The following is a 5,552-nucleotide window of genomic DNA, read 5'->3' on the forward strand; positions in this document are numbered from 1 at the left end:
TATAATTTATACTCCAGAAATTATGGACTGACTGAATCTAAATGCTTAATTTGTTTGGCTAAATCTTGGCATGGATTCATTTCTCTTCTCTACACCATCAGTTCGCAATTATAAAGGGGAACAAGACGGAACAATGATACTATCAGGAATGTGTCATCCCACGGAGCTCTTAAGGACGATTTGGAATTGCAAAAAGAAAGCCGAGCTGTGTTGGTTTGAATATGGAAATTGCTCTAGCTATTTGTACGGGCCAAGCAGCGGAGTTCCTTGCCCACCACCGCCAAATCAACCTTCAAACATACCTGCCGCAAGTGCTAGTGATCAAGCAGCAAGGAGTGGAAATGCTACCCGAGATGGCAACAAAATCCACTACTAAGTAGTGGTGGAGGCATTAGTTGTTATGTGGTTTAAGGTTGAAGGGCAGGCTGAGATTTACTTTTTTGAAGGGATTACGTTACAGTAAGTAGTGTTTTTTCGAGCAACTGATGATATTTGACTGGGACGTTATAGTACTTGATTACGTTTTTTGCCTATTTATCTATATTGGAATGAGGGGAATTTGCTCTTTACTTTTTTGTCAAGACTACCGCAGATTGATTAAGAATCTTATGAGCCGTTTGTTTAAAATTTCAGAATCACTATCACTATATGCATCACAAATTGTAGAGCATGAAAGGCGTAACCAAAAAAGTAAGTGAGAGAGCAAGATCTTGGAAGTGGCAGTTGAAAGTAACTGGGAACTTGGCACTGAGAATCTAATTAAAGTGCCCTAGCACAGCACAATAAAAGGAACAAATTCATGTTTCCCCCACCATATATATTTCAACTTTCAATCCACTGAACTGCAGGAAGCAGTCATAAAAAGGTGCAAGCACATCATCAACTAATATACGGGCAATTCTAACATGTTCCAATTCTTTCTTGTTCTGTTTCTGCCTTTACACTAGAATCAACAGGTAAAATTCTCTCCTTCGCTAACTCCAAATCCATTGCATCCCTGCTTTCAGCAGCCAAATCCTATGGTTCATGGGTATAAAACCAAGCACATATTAGATAATAAATCACATTTACTACTTGTATTCCAGTTATCAGCCAGTAGTAATTCTCCAATCTTCCGTGATTGAGATTCCTATCAGGCAGCCAATTTCTTTCTTTACCACTGTATTTATGAACTGAAGAGACTAAGATGGACCTCTTTCGAAAAAAAAGAATGGTGGACCTGAAATATATCCATGTGTTCAAAGTACCACAAATGGGACTTTATGTTACATCATAGAATTTGGCGGCACCAATTTGGGCTAGACCATATTAGTCCCCCGAAGTAATCCCATAGCATAACTGAGTATATTTTCGCAAGAGCCCCTTAATCCCAAATAAATCCCACTCAATGCTCCCCCACCATCATCAGGCTGCACTTAAATAAAAAATCAAATTCTCAACCTTCGTGTCTAGTACCTCCAGGAAATTGTAAGAAAGAAAAATTGAGAAAAGTGGAGAGGCAAAACAGACAAATGCATGCAGAAGACTCAAATTTGTTTCTCAAAAGCGATCACACTAGGTGAAAAATGATCAGCACACAAAAGAATTTGTCATCGAATAACAGTTTCTAGTTATTTCTATTCTCAACTGAAGTTCAAGAATCTAAAACATAAATCCCAACTCTTTCTTGTTCGGTAAAACTTGAATCCTTGTTTCATGCATTTATATATCATGAAACTGATGGCAATTTAATCTGCTTAGCATATCGTTAAGGATAATAAATATATAAGAGGAGAGCAACAGAATCTACAATTGTGATCGTGGGGAAATAATTCATCAACTCTCATGTATTAGGCTTAACAGGTTGGAATAGAACAAATGACACAAGGAAGAAACTCACGTACCCACCTCTCAATTTGTAGCAAAGTAAGCATGACTACGGAATGCAATATCTTAGTTCCTGAAAAAGCCAAAATGATTTTTCCTTTTAACTTACGTACCAAAGTGATGTTATTGGTATTCACTGCCAGCCCATGGTGGAAGCAAGACAGCCAAGATGACCCTGCCACACAAGCACATGGAAGAAGACCTCGTAGTTCCTCCTTAAACACAAAAGAACAATAATTGCATTAGATATAGTAATCTGGTCAGTAGACTTTGGCACTGGTTGATTTTCAACTCATTTATATGTGAATGATGCACCTGAAAGACGAGAAAGCCTTCTCTAACCAAGGCTCATTGTCGCCAGTCACAAGAAAGCCACAAATAATTCAAACCTTGTCCACTGGTAGTAATTGCTTAATTGCATAACATTCAATGACACTAAATAATCAATTAGAGGCCTGCAAAGACATTTACAACTAAAGCAATTAAAATCAGTCATGTGAATTTGAGGACAAAGTAAAGCAATGTTCAGAAGTAAGAGCATACCAACAAATGCTGGCATTCTCCACCTACAATTAAAAAAGGCACTACACATATATATGCAATGGATCAATCATCAGTTCCACATTATATGCCTATTCCTTTTTACTACTACTTCCTCCATGTCCTCTGTTTTTTGTTGGTAGATAGCAACTTGTCTGGTTTCTCAGGTTGCTATTTTAATATGATTATTACACCAAGCCCAAGTCACCAGAAAAAATGCTTTCTGAATTGTGTACAAAAATGCTACCTGAATTGTATAATACTTGACACAACTCAGAAAAATGCAATCCAAACAATCAGGTTGCTAATTTCATATGTTTGATTTCTCAAAAAGCTAAGGAGTTTAATAAAACATTAACCCAACAATTCCTACGAAAATATTCAAGCCAGTGAGATTTTCCAAAATCAGATTGGTGAAACTAAAAAGAAAAGAGAAAGGAAAGAAACGAAAATAGCCAGAGCTGAATAATAGACAAAAAAAGGAAAAAAAAAAATAGCCACAGCTGAATCAACCACTAACTACTTGTTTCTGTTTTTCAAGTTTCATTATTTCAAGCACAAATTCAATGTGGTAATCAAAGATTTGCCAATTAGCTATACAACAAGCCATTATCAGTAGCAGAACTTACATCAAGTACTTCAAACATAGTGATTATGATTTCAAGTAGATGTTAGTCAGACCGTGATTTTGCGTACTTACATCAATATATGCATCAATTGACATAGGGACGACAGTATTCAGAAGACTATCTAACAAATACTTGTTTTCTCCATTTATTTGGAAGTTCTCATTCCTCACTACAAAGATGCCTGCTAACAAGGAAATTCTTCTGGTACTTGACCGAGGGGCCACAACAAAGCTTTTGATTTGCCAAGTCCAAAAGGAAGACACATAACTCATTCATGAAGCATTCCAATGACTTCTTGGAACTTAAAGAATAGAGTGAGATTCCCCCCGCTCATTAACACAACACATCCTTCTTTGTTAGTAGCTATAGGCATGGAAGAAATTGTGGCAGATTCTACTGCTTTGTCTATTAACTTGACCAGGTTGAAAATTGTTTGCCAGTCTTAGCCATGAATGGCTAGGAGCATTTGAAAAAAAAAATTTGAAAAAAAAAAAAGAGATACAGAAAGGAACAATGACAGCATTAAGCCTCTTGCCTTCTGTGAGTACTTTCATAGCGTGAATTTAATTTCACTAAAACTGATAATGCATACTTAAGTCAATTTAAAAATTGACACCATCCTTCGGCCAGCAACATTACATATTTGACAATTTATTGTACATATTTTGCATGAACCTAATTCTATTTACAAATAAATAACAACCAACCATGATATGCCTGATTATATGTAAATGTCTGAGAATAATATTTTATTTATGGCTACTCATGGATGAAATTTAAAGATGACGACACAACCAGAACACAAGGGTTGTTCAACTTCATATGCAGCAAGACAAATTGTGAAGAATAAGCAAATGACTAACCGTACAAAGCAAGTATGCGCCACTGAGACGTGAGATCCATACCTGTCATGCTGAAAAATCAGAGATTAATTTGAAAGAGAGTAAAGAGTTAATCACATAGTATTTCGTTGCATTAGGATCAACAACAGCACTTCCTTAGTCCTTAAGCCGTAATGCCTCATCTTCGATACTCAAGCAATGGTATGACTTTCAATTTGCCTGAACTAATCAATACATAATAATAATTCATGTCAAATTATGACTAGATCCGATCAAAGACTAAAGACTGACTAGACAATTTAGATCCAGTATGCCACAATACATTTTACAAAATTAAGCACTTAGGCTTCAATTATGAGTTATTGAAGAAACAAAAACAAAACCTCATTCTTTTCCATAGTTCCTTCAAACTTCAGTCTGCAATTATTCCCAAAACATTAATACTCCACAGGAAAAGACTCTGTAGGAGTTCTGAAGTATTTCAACCAAAGTAAAACTTTCATGCTTCTTTTTTTCAGAAACCAAAGAGATGCAAAAAATCTACGAATTATGCTGAAATAAAATTTGCAACTAAGAGTAATCCATAAATTTGAAATGCATATCCAGAAACCTTCCCAACTTGAGCAATTAGGAAATACGTTTCGGAAATTCGTTTGCTTTGCCATTTTTACAAATACATTTTGGGCATTAGCGAAAACGGAACTTTTTTCTTTCAAATGTATTTCTAACCTATCCGAACTCACAACCAATGTTTCAGCAACACAAAAATTAAGAGAACCGAAGAAATAATCTACCATTATTAACCTGAACTAAACCCACAAACAAGAAAGTAAGGTCATGAAAAGCATTTAAAATTGGAGCACAAAATTTCAATTTCAGATAATGACAATACGGCGATAGCGATGGCGATGGTGATAGCGGTGGTGGGCTGAAAATTACTAAAAAACAAAAAACCAAAGAAACTTCACCGTGCTTTTGTGAAGAAGAAATTCAGCCACCACAGTGCTGGCGAAGTCTGGTCGGCAAACAATAGCTCCTCTCTATTCCTCGAATTCCCTGTTTTGTTCTGGCTTCGCATTTGCATTTGCTTTTCTTTTCATTTTTTCCTTGTTCTCTTCTGTTTTGTTAGGTGGATGATTATGAAGATTGTGAAGGGATTTTGTATAGGAAGAGATGTTGATTACTGATTCTAGGGAATGAAATGTCTGAAATGAGAGTGAGTTCTTCGATCGTTCAAGTTGCTTCCGAGACGAGTGAGTTTTGTCCGATGAATTGGAGAACAAGAATGAGTCGGTCCACTGAACGCTTCAATCGTGCTTCTGAAATGCCCTTGAAGTTACCCAAAATTACAGTATGACCGGTGCTCTGGCAACTCCAACTCGCGCTTTTTTTTTTGAAAAAGTAAAAAAGGTTATATTAATTAGAAAGGTTATATTAATTAGATTGCTGGATATCGTCCAGCACCAACTGTTTGGCAAAAGCCGGGGAAAGTTTCAGAGAGACTGGAAGATCTAGCAAACTGTGCTAAACTATGCGCAATCCTATTTGCTTCTCTAGGAGTCCAGACCACGTTCAAAATGGGTAGATTGAGCAAGGAAAGACGGATGCCCTCTATAACAGTGCCGAGGTCAGAAAGAATCTCATCTGAGCTACAAATTTGCTTAACCACTGAGGA

The 5,552-nt window shown here is 36.6% G+C and overlaps 1 long non-coding RNA gene across 1 annotated transcript; it reads right to left on the bottom strand.

The window, feature by feature from the left end:
• Positions 1-1,320: 1,320 nt before the first annotated feature.
• LOC113773272 lies at positions 1,321-4,935 on the bottom strand. The gene is made up of 4 exons (XR_003468796.1): positions 3,899-4,935; positions 2,182-2,321; positions 1,980-2,081; positions 1,321-1,409 (listed from the first exon to the last, which is right to left on the bottom strand). It is a non-coding gene; the product is annotated as an uncharacterized LOC113773272 (long non-coding RNA).
• Between the last annotated feature and the right edge of the window lie 617 nt (positions 4,936-5,552).

This window comes from Coffea eugenioides, chromosome 6 (genome assembly GCF_003713205.1).
Source record: "Coffea eugenioides isolate CCC68of chromosome 6, Ceug_1.0, whole genome shotgun sequence".
NCBI lineage: Eukaryota > Viridiplantae > Streptophyta > Magnoliopsida > Gentianales > Rubiaceae > Coffea > Coffea eugenioides.